This window comes from Lutra lutra, chromosome 3 (assembly GCF_902655055.1).
Source record: "Lutra lutra chromosome 3, mLutLut1.2, whole genome shotgun sequence".
NCBI classification, from domain to species: Eukaryota; Metazoa; Chordata; class Mammalia; order Carnivora; family Mustelidae; genus Lutra; species Lutra lutra.
Window position 1 is genome coordinate 114,537,331 of NC_062280.1, and position 22,395 is coordinate 114,559,725.

A 22,395-nucleotide genomic window follows, 5' to 3' on the forward strand; every position below is an offset into this window, starting at 1 on the left:
ATCCATCAGAATTCTAGAAGAGAATAAAGAAGGAACCTCTTTGACTTTAGCCACAGCAACTTTTTACAAGACAGAACTTTAAAAGCAAGGGAAAGAAAAGCAAAAATGAACTTTTGAAATTTCCTCAAGATAAAAAGCTTCTGTGCCAAAAAGGAAACAGTCAACAAAACTAAAAGACAACCCATGGAATGGGAGAAGATATTTGCAAATGACATTACAGATAAAGGGCTGTTATCCAAGATCTATAAGGAACTTTTTAAACTCAACAGAAAAGCAAATAATTCAGTCAATAAATGGGCAGAAGACATGAGCAGACATATAAATGGAAACATACAAATGGCTAGACAAAGAAGACATACAAATGACTATCAGACACATAAAAAATGCTCCACATCACTTGCTATCAGGGAAATACAAACTAAGTCACAATGAAATAATGCCTTACACCAGTTAAAAATGGCAATAATTGACAAGATAGAGAGCAACGAATGTTGATGAAGATGTGGAGAAAGGGAAACACTCTTGAACTTTTGGTGGAAATGCAAGCTGCTACAGCCACTCTGGAAAACAGTATGGAGGTTCCTCAAGATGTTAAAAATATAGCTACTGTGAAACCCAGCAATTGCACTCCTGGGTATTTACCCCAAAGATCCAGATGTAGTGAAAAGAAGGGGCACCTATAATCAATGTTCATAGCAACAATGTCCACAATGTGGAAGGAGCTGAGATTTCCTTCAACAGATGAATGGATAAAGAAGATATGGTTCATATATACAATGGAATATTACTCAGCCATCAGAAAGGATGAATACCCACCATTTGCCTTGACATGGATGGAATTGGAAGATATTACGCTAAGTGAAATAAGTCGAGCAGAGAAAGACAATTATCATATGGTTTCACTTATATGTGGAATATAAGGGATAGTGCGGAGGACCATAGGAAATGGGAGGGGAAATTAAATAGGAAGAAATCAGAGAGGGAAACAAATCATGAGATGGTTGACTTTGCAGAAGGGAGGGGGTTTGGAGGATATGGTAACTGCGTGATTGACATTAAGAAGGGCACGTGATCTGATGAGCACTGGTGTTACACAACTAGTGAATAATTGAACACTACATCAAAAACTAATGATGTACTATATGTTGGCTAATTACATTTAAATAAAAAATATAAAATAAAACATTTAAAAAAATCAAGCATATTCTAGGAGAGAATCGTTAACAAAACAAGGATTTTTTTCTTAAACAGCTATAGCATAAAATGTTTACAAAATAATACCCCCCAAAATGAACCTGTATAATTCATGTTTCTTCCACCTTTTTTTCATGTCATTTCAAAGATACAAATGTCTCAATTCATAGAGTAATAAATACATTTTTAAAAAAGAAAGCTGGGTTAGCAATATTTATATGAGACAATCTAGGTTTTAAACCAAAGACTGCAACAAAGGATGAAGAAGGGCAATCTATAATAATAAAGAGACAATTCAACAAGAAAATATAACAACAGGGCAACACCCAAATATACAAAATGAGTAATAAAATATGTAAAGGAATACATTGATAATAATACAATAATGGTAGGAGATGTTAACACCCCACTTACATCAATTTAAGCAGAAAGTCAAGGGAACAATGAAGTTGAATGATACACTGGAGTGGATGGACTTAACAGGTATAATCAGAATATTTCTTTTTAAATTAGCAGAATACACATTCCTTTCAAGTGCACTTGACATTCTCTGGAATAATCACATATGAGGTCACACATTAGCCTTCAGCAAGTACAAAACGATTGAAATCATACCATGCAAATTTTCTGACCACAGCAAGATGAAACTTGAAGTCAACCACCTCCACAACACACACACTGACTTGGACAAATCACAAATACATGGACGTTAGACAACATGTGACTGAAGAATGAATGGGTTAACCAGGAAATAAAAGAAGAAATGTAAAAAAAAAAAAAAAAATACATGGAAACATGACAGTTCAAAACCTTGGAGATGCATTAAAAGTGGTCATAAGGTGGAAATATATAAAAATACAGACCTAACTCAAAAAGCAAGAAAAATCTCAAGCAACTTAATGGCACACCTGAAGGAGCTAGGAAAAAAAAAAAAAACAACAAAACAAGACCAAAACAAAAACAAAAAACAAAACCCAGAGAAACAAAACAACAAAGCCTAAAGCCAGCAGAAAAAGGGAAATAATAGAGATTAAAGCAGAAATAAATGGTATAGAAACTTAAAAAACAGTAGAACAAATCAATGAAACCAGGAGTTTTTCTTTGAAAAAATTCATAAAGACTTAAAAAATTAAGCCAGACTTCTCAAAAAGAAAAGAGAATGGACCCAAATAAATAAAATCATGAATGAAAGAGGAAAGATTATATCCGACACCACAGAAATACAAATAATTATAAGAGAATATATGTCAACAAATAGAATAATCTGGAAGACATGCATAAATTCCTAGAAACATATTATCTATCAAAACTAGAACAGAAATAAATAGAAAACTTTAACAGCCTGATAATCAGCAAAGAAATTGAGTCAGTAATCAAAAATCTCCTAAAAAATAGAAGTCTAGAGCCAGATGGTTTCACAGGGAATTCTACCAAACATTTAAAGAGTTGATTCCAAAAACAGACAAAGACCATTGAAAAGAACTGCAGTTCAATTCCCCTAATGAACATAGATGCAAAAATGCTTATCAAAATGATAGCAAATCAGGTCCAAGAGTACACTAAAAGAATCATTCACCATGATCAAGCGGGATTTATTCCTGGGTTGCAATCACAAAGCAATCAACATGATACACCATATTAATAAAAGAAAGGATAAGAACCACATGATCCTTTCAATAGATGCAGAAAAAGCACTTGAAAAAATATAATGTTTATTCATGATAACCATCAATAAAGTTAAGGTTAGAGAGAACATACCCCACTACAATAAAGGCCATGTACAAAAAACCCACAATTGATATGGGAAAAAAAAAACAAACAAACCTGAGAGCTCTTCCATTATCAAGAAAAAGACAAGGATATCCGTTCTCATTGTTATTTAATGTAGTACTAGAAGTCCTAGCCTCAGCAGTCATACAACAAAAAGAAAGAAAAGACATTCAAGTTAGCAAAGAAGAAATCACACTTTCACTATTGGAAGATGACCTCTATGGAGAAAACCCAATAGACTCCACCCTAAAATTACTAGAACTGATACAAAAATTAACTAAATTGCAGGACACAAAATCAGTATACAGAAATTGCTACATTTCTATACACCAATAATGATGCAGCACAAAGAGAAATCAAGAAATCAACACCATTTACAATTGCAGCAAAACCCATAAATACCTAGGAATAAACCTAACCAAAGAGGTAAATGATCTCTACTCTGGATCCTATAGAATAGTTATGAACAAAATTGAAGATGATGCAAAAAAATGGAAAAACATTCCATGCTGTTGGATTGGAAGAACAAAGATTGTTAAAATGTCTGTTGTATTAAAAACAATGTACACATTTAATGTAATTCTATCAAATTACCACCAGCATTTCTCAGAGAGTGAGAATAAACAATCCTAAAATTTGTCTGGAACTAGAGAAAGATTATGAACAGCCAAAACAATCTTGTAAAAGGAAGGCAAAGCTGGAGGCATCACAATTCGGGACTTCAAGTTATGTTACAAAGGTGTAGTAATCCAAGCCAGTATGGTACTGCCACAGAAACAGACACATAGGGGCACCTGGGTTACTCAGTTGGTTAAGTGTCTGACTTTGGCTCAGGTCATGATCTCAAGTTCCTGGGATGGAGCACTACATCAGAGCTGAGCAGAGAGCCTACTCCTTCCTCCAGCCCCTCCCTCTGCTTGTGCTCTCTCTCTTTCAAATAAATAAAACCTTTAAAATATATACACACATAGATCAATGGAACAGAATAGAAAACCCAGAAATAAACACACGACTCAGTTAGTCTTCAACAAAGCAGGGAGAATATCCAATGGAAAAAAGACAGTCTCTTCAACACATGTTGTTAGGAAAACCAGACAGCAACATGCAAAAGAATGAACCTGGAGCACTTATTACACCATACACAAAAATAAATTGAAAATGGATGAAAGACCTAAACGTGAGACAGGAAATCATCAAAATCCTAATGGAGAACACAGATAGTAACCTCTTTGACCCAGCTGCAGCAACTTTTTGCTAGACAGATCTCCAAAGCCAAGGGAAACAAAGGCAAAAATGAACTATTGGCACTTTATCAAGGTAAAGAGCTTCTGCACAGCAACAGAAACAATTGACAAAACTAAAAAGCAACCACAGAATGGTAGATGATATTTGCAGATGACATATCTGATAAAGAATTAGTATCCAAAATATAAAGAACTCATACAACGTAACACTCAAAAAACACATGAAACACAGATGAAGCTACATAAAAAGATGTTCAATATCACTCATATTGAAATATGAAAAATACAAATCAAAACTATAGTGAGATGTCACCTCTTACCAGTCAGAATGACTAAAATTAACAACATGGTAACAACAACTGTTGGTGAAGATTCAGAGAAAGGGTAACCTTCTCGCACTGCTGTTGTGAAGGCAAACTGGTGCAGCCACTCTGGAAAACAGTATGAAGATTGCTCAAAAAGTTAAAAATAGAAGTACCCAGAGAGGAGGAGCAAGATGATGGAGGAGTAGGAGACCTAAATTTCTTCTGGTCCCAGGAATTCAGCTAGATAGTTATCAAACCATTCTGAACACCTACAAACTCAACAGGAGATTGAGGAAAAGAGTAGCAGTAATTCTGTGAATAGAAAAGTGACCACATTCTGGAAGGTAGGACGTGCAGAGAAGTGAATCTGATGCAATATATGGGAAGCTATAATGTGAGAGGGAGGGAGCCCCCATTAGCTGGCTCCCAACAAGTGACAGAGCTGTAGAGCATGAAATCAGAACTTTTAAAAGTCTGCCCCACTGAAGGATGTGGCTAAGCAGGGGTTTGTGGAGCCCTCAGTGGGACAGTGTGGTGTCAGGATCCTTGGGTTCACAGAAAGACCAGGGGTGCTTGAGTGTGGTAGAGCTCCTAGTATCAGAGCAGGGAAGCTGGCTGCAAAGACAGCCAAGGAGGGGGCTTTCAGCTCTGGGTTGTCATAAACAATGATCCCCAGCACAGTTGGGCCACTACTCTTCGAGCAAAGACCTCACAAGTGACAGATTTGGAGAACACATCCCCTTCTCTACCTGGAGGAGCAGTTTAGGAGTATGCTGCAGGAATCTGCTGGGTTTGGAGACTCCAAATGGACCATGTGCCAGAGATAGAAACACTTGGTCACAGGCCAGGTGAGCTTGGAGCATAGCTGGAGACCAGGGAGACAGGAGTGATTGACTGCTTTTCTCTGAGGGCTCACCGAAGAGGAGGGTCATGAGCTCTCAGCTGCTTGTGGGCTGGAGACTAGGAAGCTGCCATTTTCATTCTTGTCCTACAGAAAGCTTTCAAGGAACAAAAAATACCAAGAACAAAACCAAGCAGATTACTTAGCCTGGTCCCCAGCAAGGTGGTGCCATTCCACCTCTGGCATAGACATTTGAGAATCACTGCAACAGTCCCCTCCCCCAGAAGCAGCAAGAACATCCATCCAGTTCAAGTTTACTTATCAATGAGAACTGCAAATCTTCAGTGTTAGGTGAATACAACACATAGAGTTCATATTATTTTCCCCCAGAATTTCTTAGTCTGTCTAATTTTTTAAATTTTCTTTATTTTTTCTTTTTCTATTTTTAAAAAATTTTTCCTCTTTCCTATTTTAACCAACACTTTAGCTTAACAATACGTTATTTTAAAATCATTTTAAATTTTCATTTTTATAGTCATATTCTATCCCTTCATTGTATTCAAATTATTTTTTTGCATACATATGTTTTTCTTTCCTTAAAATGTTGAGATACAGTTTCTTCTAATAGACCAAAATATGCCCTAAATCTTATATATGGCTTTGTTCTAGTCTCCCGCCTGATCACACTCTCTCCTTTCTTTTCCCTAATTTTTTCTTTCTTTTTTCAACCAACTTGTTAATTTATCAATTCCTTTTTAAAAATCTTTTTAAGTTTTCAGCTTTACCCGTCATATTCATCCCTTCATTGTATTTATCCTTATTTTTGTATATATAAGTTTTTCTTTCATTAAAATATTGGGAGGCAGTCTTCCCTAATGGACCAAAATACACCCCAAATCAAGTGTGTGGTTCTGTTCTTTTCACCAGCTGGGTCATTGTTTCTTCTTCCTTTCTTTTCTTCCCAGTTTCAGTAAACAAATTCACTAAACAAATCTCTTCTGATTTGTTTAGTGTATATTTTTCTGGGGTTACCCTTTTAGCCATCTGTTCTCTCATTCATTTATTCTTCTCTGGACAAAATGGCAAGGCAGAAAAACTTATAAAGAAAAAAAAAAGGACAAGAGGAAGTACTGACTGCTATGTATCTAATCAATATAGACATTAATAAGATGCTGGAACTAGAATTCAGAATGACAATTGTAAAGATACTAGGTGGGATTGAAAAAAGCATAGAAGATACTAGAGAATCCCTTTCTGGAGAAATAAAAGAAAATAAAATCTAACCAACCTGAAATAAAAAAAAGCTATTAATGAGCTGCAATAAAAAAAAATGGAGGCTTTTACTGCTAGGATAAATGAGGCAGAAGAGAGAATTAGTGATATAGAAGACCAAATGATGGAGAATAAAGAAGCTGAGAAAAAGATTAATAATTACTGGATCATGAGGAAAGAATTCAAGAGATAAGTGATATCACAAGACAAAAAATATTAGAATAATTGGGATCCTAGAAGAAGAAGAAGAAGAAGAAGAAGAAAGAAGAAGAAGAAGAAGAAGAAGAAGAAGAAGAAGAAGAAGAAGAAGAAGAAGAAGAAGAAGAAGGAGAAGAAGGAGAAGAAGAAGAAGAAGAAGAAGAAGAAGAAGAAGAAGAAGAAGAAGAAGAAGAAGAAGAAGAAGAAGAAGAAGAAGGAGGAGAAGAAGAAGAAGAAGGGGGCAAAAGGTATACTGGAGCAAACTATAGCAGAAAACTTCTCTAATTGGGGGAAGAAAACAACTGTCAAAATCCAGAAGGCACAGAGAAACCCCCTCAAAATCAGTAAAAATAGGTCACCACCCCATCTTCTAATAATAAAATTTACAAGCCTTAGAGACAAAGAGAAAATCCTAAAAGCAGCTCAGGTCAAGAGGTCTGGTAATACAATGGTACAAATATTAGATTGGCAGCAGACCTATCCACAGAGACCTGGTAGACCAGGAAGGACTGACATGATATATGCAGAGCACAAAACAAGAAAAATACACAGCCAAGAATACTATATCCAGCTAGATTGTCATTGAAAATAGGAGAAATAAAAAGCTTCCAAGGCAAACAAATCTAAAAGGATTTATAAACACCACAGCAGCCCTACAGGAAATATTGAAAGGCATCCTCTAAGCAAAGAGGCAGCCTAAAAGTAACATAGACCAGAAAGGAACAGAGATAATGTACAGGAACAGTCACCTTACAGGCAACACAGTGGCACTCAATTCATATCTGTCAGTAGCTACCCTGAATGTAAATCAAGAGACACAGGGTATCAGAATAGATAAAAAATAATAATAATAAGACCCATCAATATGCTTTCTGGAAAAGACTCATTTTAGACCCTAAGACACCTCTAGATTTCAAGTGAGGGGGTGGAAACAATTTACCATGTAAATTGTTTTGGATATCAAAAGAATGCTGGGGTGGCAATTCTTATATCAGAGAAATTAGATTTTCTCTGATATAAACTAGATTTTAAGCCAAAGACTATAATAAGAGATGAGGAAGAACACAATATCATACTTAAAGGGTCTATCCAACAAGAAGATCTAACAATTTTATATATTTATGCCCCTAACATCGGAGCAGCCAATTATATAAACCAAATAATAACAAAATCAAAGAAACACATTGACAATAACACAATAATAATAGGGAACTTTAACACCCCCCCTCATTGAAATGGACAGATAATCTAAGCAAAAGATCAGCAAGGAAATAAAGGCTTTAAATGACACACAGGACCAAATGGACATCACAAATATATTCAGAACATTCCATCCTAAAGCAACAGAAATCACAGTCTTTTCTAGTGAACTTGGAACATTCTCCAGAATAGATCACATCCTGGGACACAAATAAGGTCTCAATCAGTACCAAAAGATTGGGATTATTCCCTGTATATTTTCAGACCACTATGTTTTGAAACTAGAACTCAGTCACATGAGGAAAGTTGGAAAGAACTCAAATAAATGGAACCTAACTTAGTTCCATTTAGTAGGAGCGTCCTACTAAAGAATGAATGGGTCAACCAGGAAATTAAAGAATTAAAAAAAAATCATGGAAAGAAGAATGAAAACACAACCCTTCAAATCTTTGGGATGCAGCAAAGGTGGACCTAAGAGGAAAGTAGATAGCAATACAAGCCTTTCTCAAGAAACAAGAAAGGTCTCAAGTACACAACCTAACCCTACATCTAAAGGAACAGGAGAGAGAAGAACAAGTAAAACCTAAACCCAGTTGGAGAAGAGAAATAATAAAGATAAGAGCAGAAATCAATAAAGAAATCAATAAAGCAGAAATCAATAAAGAAACTAAAGGAGCAGTAGAACAGATCAAAGAAATAATGAGATGTTTTTTAAAAGAATAAATAAAATTGATAAACCCCTGGCCATATTTATCAAAAGGAAAAGAGAAAGGACCCAAACTGATAAAATCATGAATGAGAGAGGGAGGATCAGAGCCAATACCAAAGAAATACAAAAAAGTATAAGAACATATTATGAGCAACTATACACCAGCAAATTTGACAATTTGGAAGAAACAGATACATTCCTAGAGACTTATAAACTGAACCAGGAAGAAATAGAAAACCTGAACAAACCCATAACCAGTAAGGAAACTTAAGAAGTCATAAAAAATATCTTCCAAAAAACAAGAGCCCAGGGCCAGAGGGCTTCCCAGGGGAATTTTACCAAACATTTAAAGAAGAATTAATACCTATTCTTTCAAAACTATTCAAAAAAATAGAAATGTAAGGATAACTTCCAAACTCATTTTATGAGGTCAGCATTACCTTTATCCCAAAACCAGACATAGACTCCATCTAAAAGGAGAAATACAGACCAATATCCCTGATGAACATGGATGCAAAAATTCTCACCAAAATACTAGCCAATAGGATCCAGCAGTACATTAAAAGGATTACTCACCATTACCAGGGGGGATTTATTCCTGGGCTGCAAGATTGGTTCAACATCCACAAATCAATCAATGTGATACAATGTGTTAAAAAAAAGAAAGAACAAGAACCATATGATACTCTCAGTAAATTCAGAAAAAGCATTTGACAAAGTACAACATCCTTTCTTGATCAGAACTCTTCACAGGTAGAGATGGAGGGTACATACCTCAATATTATCTAAGCCATCTCTCAAAAATCCACAGCAAATATCATTCTCAATGAGGGAAAAAAATTAAGAGTCTTTCCCCTAAGGTCAGGAACATGGCAGGGATGTCCGTATCACTACTGCTATTCAACATAGCACCAGAAGTCCTAGCCTCAGTGATCAGACAACAAAAGGAAATAAAGGGCATCTGAATCAGTGAAGGAGAAGTCAAACTCCCACTCTTTGCAAATGATAAGATACTTTATGTGGATAACCCAAAAGACTCCACTCCAAAACTGTTAGAACTCATACAGGAATTCAGTAAATTGTCAGGATATACAATCAATGTACAGAAGTCAGTTGCTTTTCTATAAACTAACAACAAGACAGAAGAAAGAGAAATTAAGGAGTTGATCCTATTTACAATTGTACCCCAAACAATAAGATATTGAGGAATAAATCTAAGCAAGGAGGCAAAGAATCTGTACTCAGAAAACTATAAAGTACTCATGAAAGAAATTGAGGACGACACAAAGAAATGGAAAAATTAAATTAAGTTCCATGCTCACAGATTGGAAGAACAAATATTGTGAAAATTTCTGTGCTATTTAGAACAATCTACACATTTAATGCAATCTCTATCAAAATACTATCAACCTTTTTCAAGGAAATGGAACAAATAATCCTAAAACTTATATGGAACCAGAAAACATCCCAAATAGCCAAAGGAATGTTGAAAAAGAAAACCAAAGCTGGCGCCATTAAAATTCCAGACATCAAGCTATATTACAAAGCTGTAATCATGAAGACAGTATGGTACTGGCACAAAAACGCACACATGGATCAATGCAGCAGAAGAGAGCCCAGAAATATACCCTCAAGTCCATGGTCAACTAACCTTTGACAAAGCAGGAAAGAATGTCCAATGGAAAAAAGGACAATCTCTTCAACAAATGGTGTTGGGAAAATTAGAAAGCCACATGCAGAAGCATGAAAGTGGACCACTTCATTACACCACACACAAAAATAGACTCAATGTGACTTCAAGGTGAGATGGGAATCCATCAAAATCCTTGAGGAGAACACAGGCAATCTCTTTGACCCCAGCCACAGCAACTTCTTCCTAGAAACATCACCAAAGGCAAAGGAAGCAAGGGAAAAAAATGAACCATTGGTACTTCATCAAGATCAAAAGGCTGGGTGATGGAAGTTGGGGTGGATATGTGATATGGTGGTACTTTGAATTGTGTAAGACTGTTGAGTCACAGACCTGTACCCCTGAGACAAATAGTACATTATATGTTAATTTAAAAAATTAAAAAAAAAAATAGAAGTATCCAATCATCCAGCAATTGCACTATTAGGTATTTACCCCAAGAATACAAAAATACTGATTTGAAGAGATACATGCAGTCCAGTGTTTAGAGCAACATTATCAAAAATAAAAATAGCCAATTTATGGAAAGAGCCCAAATATCCACTGACAGATGAATGGGTAGAGAAGATGATATACCATCTTCTTTATATATCTTCTATATATTTATATTTTTATATATTTATATTTATATAAATTTATATTTATATATTTATATTTTTACCTATATCATATATATATATATATACACACACACATACACAGAGAGAGAGATCTATATCTATAGATATCTATCATCTATCTTTCTATCATCTATGATCTGATATCTTTCTATGTATCATCTATCTATCTATATCCATCTATCAATATTATCTATACAATGGAATATTATTCAGCCATAGAAAAGAATAAAATCTTAGTACTTGCAATGAGTGAATGAAACTAGAGATCATCATGCTAAGCAAAATAAGTCATTCAGAGGGGCGCCTCAGTGGCTCAGTGGGTTAAACCTCTGCCTTCGGCTCAGGTCATGATCTCAGAGTCCTGGGATCAAGCCCCGAATTGGGCTCTCTGCTCAGTGGGAAGCCTGCTTCCCCCTCTCTCTCTGCCTGCCTCTCTGCCTACTTGTGATCTCTCTCTCTGTCAAATAAATAAATAAAATCTTAAAAAAAAGTCATTCAGAGAAAGACAAATTCCATATGATTTCACCCACGTGAAATTTAAGAAACAGAACAGATGAACTTGGTGGGGGGTGAGAAAGAAAAAGAAAGCAAACCAAGAAAAAAAATATCTAACTATAGAGAACAAACTGATGGTTACCTGTGGGAAGGACGGCTAGGGTTGGGTTTAAAATGGAAAGGACATTAAGAAGGGCACTTGTGATGAGCACCAGGTATTATTTACACCTGAAACTAATATTGCACTGTATATTAACTAGCTGGAATTTAAATTACAACTTGGGGTAAAACTTTTTATTTGGTGAATTTTATCTCCTTTTATGTACCACACTTTCATTGCCAATTCAAAGAATCCCTTCCTTAATATTAGATCTTAATGATTTTTTCCTATTTTTTCCTTTATATTAAATAGTTTAATATTTTATGTCTATGATCTAATTTCAGTTAATTTTTGTGTAGGTGTAATAATTAGGTCTAGTTTTATTTTTTTCCCCTTGGATTTTACCAATGGATATCAAATTGCCCCAGAACCTTGGGTTGAAATGATTCTCTTTCCTTCATTGTATTCCCTTTCATATTTGAAAAAAATGGACATATTTGCATTCTTTATCATATTTCACTGACCTTGTATATATCTCTCCTTCAATACCACACAGAATCAACTTCAAAAACTATGTAAGTGCTGAAATTGGGTAGACCAATACCTTCTACTTTATTCTTTTAAAAATATTTTTAGCTATTCTTTCATGTTTCCTTGATAAATCTAGATATCAGAATCAATTTTATTTAATTTTAAAGGAAACACTTCTTAGCATCATTGATTTTTACAATCATTTATTTTCTAATTTCTGCTATTGTTTTTATTATTTCCTTTTCTTTATTCATGTTTCATTTGGTATTTTTCTAAATTACTTTATATTTTTATTTTATTTATTTATTTTTTAACTTATGTTTTTAATTTGTTTTCAGTGTTCCAGAATTCATTGTTTATGTACCATACCCAGTCCTTCATGCAATAAGTGCCCTCCACAATATGCACCACCAGGCTCACCCAACCTCTCATCCCTCATCCCCTCCCAAACCCTCAGTTTGTTTCTCAGAGTCCACAGTCTCTCATGGTTCATCTCCCCCTCCAATTTCCCCCAACTCACTTCTCTCCATCTCCCCATGTCCTCCATGTTATTCCTTATGTTCCACAAATAAGCGAAACCATATGATAATTGACTCTCTGCTTGACTTATTTCACTCAGTATAATCTCTTCCAGTCCCGTCCATGCTGATACAAAAGTTGGGTATTCGTTCTTTCTTATGGACTCATAATACTCCATAGTATATATGGGCCACATCATCTTTATCCATTCATCCAAACCATGCAAAGACCCCACCAAAAAGGAGAATTTCAGGCGAATATCCTTGATGAATATGGATGCTAAGATACTCAACAAGATCCTAGCCAATAGGATCCAACAATACATTAAAAAGATTATCCACATTGACCAGGTGGGATTTATCCATGGGTTGCAAGGGTGGTTCAACATTTACAAATCAATCAGTGTGATAGAACAAATCAATATGGGAAGATAGAAGAACCACATGGTCCTATCAATTGATGCAGAAAAAGCATTTGACAAAATCCAGCATCTGTTATTGATTAAAATGCTTCAAAGTATGGGGATTGAGGGAACATTCCTCAAGTTCATAAAATCTATCTATGAAAAACCCACAGTGAATATGATTCTCAATAGGGAAAAGCTGACAGCCTTCCCAGTGAGATCAGGAACATGACAAGGATGCCCACTCTCACCACTCTTGTTTAACATAGTATTTGAAGTCCTAGCAACAGCAGTAAGACAACAAAGAGAAATAAAAGGTATTCAAATTGGCAATGAAGAAGTGAAGAAGAAGTGAAGAATGAAGAACTCTCTCTTTTCACAGATGACATGATACTTTATATGGAAAACCCAAGAGACTCTACCCCCAAACTACTTGATCTCATACAGCAATTCAGTAATGTGGCAGGATACATAATCAATGTACAGAAATCAGTTGCTTTCTTATACAATAAGAATGAAAATACAGAAAGGGAAATTAGAGAATCGATTCCATTTACTATAGCACCAAGGACCAAGATAACCTGGGAATAAACCTAACCAAAGAGGTAAAGGATCTGTACTCAGGGAACTACAGAACACTCATGAAAGAAATCAAAGACACAAAAAGATGGAAGACCATTCCACGTTCATGGTTTGGAAGAATAAACATTGTTAAAATGTCTATACTGCCTAGAGCAATCTATACTTTCAATGCCATTCTGATCAAAATTCCACCAGCATTTTTCAAAGAGCTGGAGCAAACAATTCTAAAATTTGTATGGAATCAGAAGAGACCCCGAATTGCTAAGGAAATGTTGAAAAATAAAAATAAAACTGGGGGCATCACATTGCCTGATCTCAAGCTTTACTAAAAAGCTGTGATCAGTAAGACAGCATGGTACTGGCACAAAAACAGACACATGCATCAGTGGAACAGAGTAGAGAGCCCAGATATGGATGCTTAACTTTATGGTCAACTAATCTTTGACAAAGCAGGAAAAAATATACAGTGGAGTAAATTTTATTTTTTTTATAACTTCATTTTATTTTTCAGTATTCCAAGATTCGTTGTTTATGCACTACAGCCAGTGCTCCACACAACATGTGCCCTCTTTAATACTTACCACCGGGCTCACCTATCTCCTCCCCCTCCTCCCCTCCAAAACCCTCTGTTTGTTTTTCAGAGTCCATAGCCTCTCATTGTTCATCTCCCCCAATGATTTTCCCCAATTCACTTCTCCTTTCCGTCTCCTAATGTTCTCCATATTATTCCTTATGCTCCACAAGGAAGTGAAACCCTATGACAATTGCCTCTCTCTGTTTGACTTATTTCACTCAACTTATTTCATCTCCTCCAGTCCCATACATGTTGATACAAAAGTTTGGTATTCATTCTTTCTGATGGCTGAGAAATATTCCATTGCATATATGGCCCATATCTTCTTTATCCATTCTGTTTGATGAAAGGCACTTTTTCTATTTCCACAGTTTGGCTATTGTGGCCATTGATAATATGAACATTGGGTACATATGGCCCTTATTTTAACTACATCTGTATCTTTGGGTTAAACACACATTAGTGCAATTGCAGGGTCATAGGGTAGCTCTATCTTCATTTTTTCATCTGTGAAGAGAGAGTTTCACTTTTTCTTTGCCAATTTGAATACATTTTTTTTTCTTTTTGTTGTCTCATCGCTGTTGCTAGGACTTCTAGTATTATTTTGGATAACAATGGTGAGATTGGGCATCCTAGTCGTGCTTCTGAGCTCAGTGGAAAGGCTCTCAGCTTTTCCCCATTGAGAATGACATTCACTGTGAGATTTTTGTAGATGGATTTTATGATATTGAGGAATGTTTCCTCTATTCCTACACTGTGAAGAGTTTTAATCAGGGAAGAATGCTGCATTTTGTCAAATATTTTTTCTGCATCAATTGAGAGGACCATGTGGTTCTTCTCTCATCTCCTATTGATTTGTTCTATCACATTGACTGATTTGCAAATGTTGAACCACCCTTGCTTCCCAGGGATAAATCCCACCTGGTCATTATGGATAATCATTTTAATGTACTATTGGATCCTATTACCTAGTATATTATTGAGAATCTTGGCATCCATGTTCATCAGGGATATTCATCTGAAATTCTCTTTTTTGATGGGATCTTTGCCTGGTTTTGGGATCAAGGTAATGCTGGCCTCCTAGGAAGAGCCTTGAAGTTTTCCTTCCATTTCTATTTTTTGAAACAGCTTTAGGAGAATAAGTGTTATTTCTTCTTTGAATATTTGGTAGAATACCCCAGGAAATTCATAAGGCTCTCAAAATCTTTGTTTTTTTGGGGGGGCAGGTTTTTGATCACTATTTCCTGTATTTCTAAAAATGCAAGGAACAAAGAATGAGTTACAAGGGAGAATTAAAAGACATTTTGAACTGAATGCAAATGAAAACACAATGTATTAAAATTAAAATTCAGGTCAGACAGGACTCAGTGGGAAATGTTTGTACTTAAATGTCTATGTGAGAAATGATAGAAAGTTATATAGAGACAACAATCAACTTCTACCTTAATAAATTGGAAAATAGAGCAGAAGTATTTTTTAGGAGGAGAGGCAAGATGGTGGAGAAGTTGGAGACCCTATTTCAGCTGGTCCCCTTAAGTGAGCTAAATATCTACCAGAACACTCTGAACACCCATGAAATCAGCCTGAGATGTAAGATGATACACTTCTGATGTGTATGGTGGCAGAAGAACTCAGTGGAGAGGTAAAACAGAGTCAGAATTCTTGGACTGATATCGGAGGATAAACAGAAGGGGGAAGGAGCACCAGAAGTGACACATTGGAAAGTAATACCCTAATATAAAAGTGTCCTGTGTTTGAGGACCAGCATTAACTTGGAGTCTGGTTAAAAGCACTCTAAAAGACCAAAAGACCTTAAGAGGCAACTGGTGGAATCAGGCGGTCACAGGCATGGGCCTAAGCCAGTGGTACCTGGACAGTTATCGCCAGCGACCACCATGCCAGAGAGTCCAGTGGGTCCTCTAGTCCATAGTCTCTGAGCCCACAGCTTTCTGCTGTTTGAACCACAGCTCAGGCTTGGTGCACTCCCACCCATGCCTGAGAGAACCCCGAGTGAACTCCTGTCATGGTCCTTCAGCCTGCAGCCTTCCACAACCTACATGGCCAGGGTATCTGAGTCCACTCAGAATGGCCTGGACTCCAGACAGCAGTCCCAGCAAAGGAAGCCACCAGAAGCAGGCTCCTTGGACCAATATGACTCATGGTTTTAGTAGCACGGGGCTGCAGAGACAAGTGGGATCCTCAGGTGACCACTGAGACAGTGGCTGGGGATGCGCACCATCTGTGGAAGGTTGCACTGTTCAGCGGAGTTTGCAGAGGGGGAGTCTGTGTCTTCTGGGCCACCCAAAGGGAACAGTTTGAGGCTTCTCTCTGAGGCAGAGTTCTGGGTGCAGACAGATTATTTCTTTGCTCTGACCCTCTGAAAAGCCACAAAACCCACCAAAGAACAATAACTTCCAGAGAACAAAAACCTGAAAAACTGGTTTCCACAGAGTCCAACCCCTTCATCCCAGGGTGACTCAACCCAAATATTGATGGGAAAACCACATGGCAGGCCCCTCTCCAGAAGACAAGCCAAAAGCACAAGAGGACAACCACCACAGGTGCCCCATGAAACTGTTAAACCCCAAGATCAGGGAAAACAATATATTAAGCTTCTGGTATTGCCCCTTACTTGTATATTTTATAGATACAACTTTTCTTTCTTTATTTTTATAATTCATTCTCATGATTCATGTTCTTTTAATTTTTTTACCTACTTAACATTACAACTAGAGGTTTAATACAGCATATTCCATAATAACTTTTAACTTGAACTTTTTTTTCATATGTACACCTGTGTTTTTCGTTTTCCTTTCTTTAATATATATATATATATATATATATATATATATATATATATATATATAGGCTTCAAAGTAATCCATTTCCCCTATTCAATACTACCCCTATATATTCCCTGTATCTCTGGAAAGTTGAGTCCTTTAACAAAAATAACAAGATACACTGAGGAAGAAACAAAATAACCCTCTTCAGCCACATTGAGGATTTATAATCACCTTCCCATCTTATTCTTCTGTCAGCATTTCTGTGTATTTGATTTTGTTCTGGTATTATATAAATCTTTTTCTTGGAGTTCATTTTGGCTGGATTTTTCTTTTCTTGTCATTTATTTTTGTCAGTATTTTTGTTTGTTTTTGTTTATGTACCTTACAAATCTCATTTTGGGGGCTCATTTTGGCTGGGTTTTCTATTTCTCTCTCGTTATTTGTTTTCTTTTTTCTTTCTTTTTGGTGGTGACTTCCAATTGCTCCAAAACTTTCCAGGGTGCACCTTACCTGGATCATCATTGATGTATTCAGCTATACATTTCCTCAACCACCTCTCACCAAAATGACTAGGAGGAGGAACAGCCAACAGATGGAAAATTCAGAGACTGTACCCTCTGCCACAGAACTATTGGATATGGACATAAACAGTCTGTTGGAAAAGGAATTTAGGGTAACAATTATCCAGGAAATGGTTAGGTTGGAGAAGACCATTAGTGACAACATAGAATCTCTAAGGGTGGAAGTGAGAGCCAATCTGACAGAAGTTAAAAATGCTATCAATGAGATCCAATCTAATCTAAACACTCTAACATCTAGGATAATGGAGGCAGAACATAGAATTTGTGATCTAGAAGACAAACTAATAGAAAAGAAAGATCAAGAGGAGGCCTGGAACAAACAGCTTAGAAGTCATGAAAACAGAATTAGGAAAATAAATGACACCAAATATCCCAATGTTAGAATTATTGGGATCTCTGAGGGGGTGGAGAAGACAGAAGACTAGAAGATATAGTTGAACAAATTCTGGATGAAAATTTCCCCAATCTGAGGAATGGAACAAGTGTTCATGTCCTAGTGGCATAAAGGACACTCCCAAGTTCAACGAGTCTAGAAAGACATCCAGACACTTAATTGTGAAATTCACAAATCATAATTTCAGACAGAAGGTATTAATGGCAGCTAGGGGGAAGAGATTCTTTGTATAGAGAGGAAGGACCATCAGAATAACATCATACCTCTCCACAGAAATCTGGCAAGCCAGAAAGGTCTGGCAGAACATATTCAGGGCACTAAATGAGAAGAACATGTAGCCACAAATACTTTATCCAGCAAGGCTGACATTCAAAATGGATGGAGAGATAAAGAGCTTCCAAGACCAGCAAGGTTTGAAAGAGTAGGCAACCACTAAGCCGGCACTACAAGAAATATTAAGGGGGGTTCTATAAAAGTAGAGATAACCCAAGAGAGACATGGGGCAGAACTTTACAGAGACAATCTATAGAAATAAGGACTTCACAGGCAACATGATGTCATTAGAAACTTATCTTTCAATAATCACTCTAAAAATGAAGAGTCTAAATACTCCCATAAAATTGCACAGGATTTCAGACTGGATAAAATGATAGAACTGTCTATATGCTGTCTACAAGAGACACATTTGGAACCTAAAAATACATCCAGACTGAAAGTGAAGGGATGGAGAAGCATCGTTCATGCCAACAGGCCTCAAAAGAAAGCTGGAATAACAATTTTTATATCAGATAAATAAGATTTTAAGCTAAATACTGTAGTAAGAGATGCAGAAGGACAATTTCATCATTCTTAAAGGGTCTATCCACCAAGAAGATCTAACAATTGTAAATATTTATGTCCCCAATATGGGAACCGCCAACTACATAAACTAATAGTTAATCAAAATAAGGAATCATATTGATATAAGTACATTAATTGTAGGGGATCATAACATGCCACTCTCAGTAATAGACAGATCATCCAAGCAGAAAATCAATAAACAAGAGCTTAGAATGACACATTGGACCAAATGGACCTCCTAGATATATACAGAACATTCCACCCTAAAAAAATAGAATCCTCATTCTTCTTGAGCACACATTAAATTTTCTCCAGAATAAGCCACATACTGGGTCATAAATCAGGGCTCAACTGAAACCAAAACATTGAGATTATTCCCTGCATATTCTTATACCACAATGCTTTGAAACTGGAACTCAACCACAAGTAAAAGTTTGGAAAGAATCCAAACACCTGGAAGTTAAAGACCATCCTGTTCAAGAATGTTTGGATCAACCAGGAAATCAAAGAAAAACTTAAACAATTCATGGAAACCAATGAGGATGAGGACACATCAGTCTAAAACCTATGAGATACAGCAAAAGTGGTCCTGAGAGGGAAATACATAGCAGTCCAAGCCTCACTCAAAAAAAATTGAAAATTTCAGAATACACTAGCTCTCTTTACACATTAAGGAATTGGAAAATCAACAACAAATTAAGCCAAGCCCCCCCAAATGAAGGGAAATAATCAAAATTAGAGCCGAGATCAATGAGTTAGACACTAGAGATACAGTAGAACACATCAATGAAACTAGAAGCTGGTTCTTTAAAAGAATCAATAAGATTGATAAACCACTGGCCAAACTAATCCAAAAGAAAAGAGATAGGACCCAAATTAATACAGTTATGAATGAAAGGGGAGAGATCATGACTAACATCAAGGAAATAGAAACAATCATAAGATATTATTATCAATGGTTATATGCTAATAAGTTAAGCAACCTAGAATAAATGGATGTATTCCTGGAAACCTGTCAACTTCCAAGACTGAAAAAGGAAGAAACTGACAACCCTAATAGACCAATATCTAGTAATGTGATTGACGCAGTGATCAACCCCCCCCCCCCCCCCCGCTAAAAAAAAAGGCCAGGACCTGACAGATGCCCTGGAAACTGCTACCAAACATTCAAAGAAGAAATAATACCTATTCTCCTGGAGCTGCTTCAAAAAATTGAAACAGAAGGAAAACTTCCAGACACTTTCTTTGAAGACAGAATTACCCTGATCCCCAAACCAGGCAAAGACCCCCACCAAAAAAGAAAATTTCAGACCAAATATCCCTGATTAATATGGATGCCCTGATTCTCAACAAGATCCAAGCTAATAGGATCCAACAGTACATTTAAAAGAGTATCCACCAGGACCAGGTGGGATTTATCTCTGGGATGCAAGGGTGGTTCAACACTCATAAATCAATCAATATGATAGAACAAATCAATAGGAGATGAGAGAAGAACCACATGGTACGCTCAATTGAGGCAGAAAAAACATCTGACAAAATGCAGCATCTGTTCCTTTTTTTTTCTTTTCAATTTTTATTTGTTTTTTAAATTTGTTTTCAGTGTTCCAGAATCCATTGTTTGTGCACCACACCCAGTGCTCCATGCAATACATGCCATCCACAATACCCACAACCAAGCTCATCCAGCCTCCCAGCCCCCACCCCTCCATAACCCTGGTTGAGTTTCATTCTTCTGTACATAGCTGTCCAATTTCCCCAGCCCCATTTATGAAAAGACTTTTTTCACTTGATATTTTTTTCCTTATTTGTTGAAGATTGGTTGACCATAGAGTTGAAAATCCATACCTAGGCTCTCTATTCTGTTCCATTGGTCTATGTGTCTGCTTTTTTGTTCCACTACCATGCTGTCCTGGTGATCAAAGCATTGTAATATAGTTTGAAATTAGGCAACGTGATGCATCTAGTTTTTTTTCTTTTTCAACATTTCCTTGACAATTTGGGGTCTTATTTTGTTCCATACAAATTTTAGGATTCTTTGTTCTAGCACTTTGAAAAATGTCATTGTTACTTTGATCAGGATGGCATTGAACATATACATTGCTCTGGGCTCCTTACACATTTTAACAATGTTTATTTTTCTGATTCATGAACAAGGAAAGTTTTTCCTTCTTTTTGTGTCTTCTTCAGTTTCTTTCATGAGTTTTCTGTCATTCCTAGAGTATAAACATTTTACCACTTTGGCTAGGTTTATTCCCAGGTATCTTAATGTTCCTTGGTGCTATTGTAAATGGAATTGATTCCCTAATTTCTTTCTCTACAGTTATATTGTGCCTGTATAAGAAAGCAACTGATTTCTGTGCATTGGATTTGTATCCTGCCACATTACTGAATTGCTGTTTGAGTTTTAGTAATTTGAGGATGGAGTCTTTTGGGGTTTCCACAGAGAGTACCATGTCATCTGCAAAGAGAGAGAGTTTGACTTGTTCTTTGCCAATTTGCATATATTTTATTTCTTTCTGTTGTCTGATTGCTGTTTCTAGGACTTCCAGTACTATGTTGAACAACAGTGGTAAGGGTGGGCATCCTTGTCATGTTCCTGAAATGCTTTCAGCTTTTCCCCATTGAGAATGATATTCGCTGTGTGTTTTTCATAGATAGATTTTGTGAAGTTGAGGAATGTTCCTTCTATCCCTATGCTTTGAAGAGTTTTAATCAGGAACAGATCCTGGACCTCAACGTGAGGCAGGAATCCATCAGAATTCTAAAGGAGAACTTAGGCAATAACCTCTTTGACATCAGCCACAGCAACTTCTTTCAAGATATGTCTCCAAAGGCAAGGGCAGTAAAAGCAAAAATGAATTTTTGGGACTTCATCAAGAGAAAAAACTTCTGCACAGCAAAGGAAACAGTCAACAAAACAAAGAGGCAACCAAAAGAATGGGAGAAGATATTCACAAATGACAGTACAAAGGGCTGATATCCAAGATTTATAAAGAATTTCTTAAACTCAACACCCAAAAAACAAATAATCAACTCAAAAAATTGGCAAAAGACATGAACAGACACTTCTCCAAAGAAGACACACAAATGGCTGGCAGACACATGAAAAAATGTTCATCATCATTAGCCACCAGGGAAATTAAAATCAAAACCACATTGAGATACCACCTTACACCAGACAAAAATAGACAAGGCAGAAAACAACAAATGTTGGAGAGGATGTGGAGAAATGGGAACCCTCTTACACTGTTAGTCAGAATGCAAGTTGGTGCAGTCACTTTGGAAAACAGTATGGAGATTCCTCAAAAAATTAAAAATAGAGCTACCCTATAACCCAGCAATTGCAGGTAAACACTGGGTATTTACTTCAAAAATACAGATGTGGTGAAGAGGAGGGCCATACATACCCCAATGTTCATTGAAGAAATGTCCACAATAGCAAAACTGTGGAAGGAGCCAAGATGCCCTTCAACAGACAAATGGGTAAAGAAGATGTGGTCCATATACACAATGGAATATTACTCAGCCATCAAAATGGATGAAT

General features: G+C 36.5%; 1 long non-coding RNA gene across 1 annotated transcript; it reads right to left on the minus strand.

Annotated features, from left to right (window-relative positions):
* Positions 1-613: 613 nt before the first annotated feature.
* On the minus strand, positions 614-22,287 carry LOC125095702 (uncharacterized). The gene is made up of 3 exons (XR_007125926.1): positions 22,255-22,287; positions 20,379-20,380; positions 614-677 (listed from the first exon to the last, which is right to left on the minus strand). It is a non-coding gene; the product is annotated as an uncharacterized LOC125095702 (long non-coding RNA).
* Positions 22,288-22,395: the final 108 nt, after the last annotated feature.